A 500-nucleotide genomic window follows, 5' to 3' on the forward strand; every position below is an offset into this window, starting at 1 on the left:
AAAAAATGAAAGATTTGAAAAGTCAAAATATTTTTACCTGATATGGCAGTATTATGTGCCAAAAGCACATCCAAAAAGGTTGGTCCCTCTAGGGCATGTGAAATCCAGCACAAATCAACCCCTGAATATGCTAAAATTCTTTAAAAATAAACAATTTTAAAAATTCAAATTGGCGTAAACAATCACCACAGAATTTAATGGCAAAAAGAAACACGTAAAAGTGTTATCCCTCTAGTGGATGGAACACCCACCACAAATCAACCGCTCAATATTATAAGGTTTTTCAAAAATACACAATTTAAAAAATTACAATTTAAAAAAGAAATATTGCGTAATTAATTTGCAAAATTATCACCTAAAAGTTTCATTCCTCTTGCGCGTGTGAAAGCCACCCCAAATCAACCCCTTAATTTGATGAAATTTTTTGAAAAATAAACAATTATGAAAAGTCGAATTGGTTGAAAAAATTACTACAGAATTTTACTTCAAAAGCTTGACCT

This window comes from Belonocnema kinseyi, chromosome 2 (genome assembly GCF_010883055.1).
Source record: "Belonocnema kinseyi isolate 2016_QV_RU_SX_M_011 chromosome 2, B_treatae_v1, whole genome shotgun sequence".
In the NCBI taxonomy this organism is placed as follows: Eukaryota; Metazoa; Arthropoda; class Insecta; order Hymenoptera; family Cynipidae; genus Belonocnema; species Belonocnema kinseyi.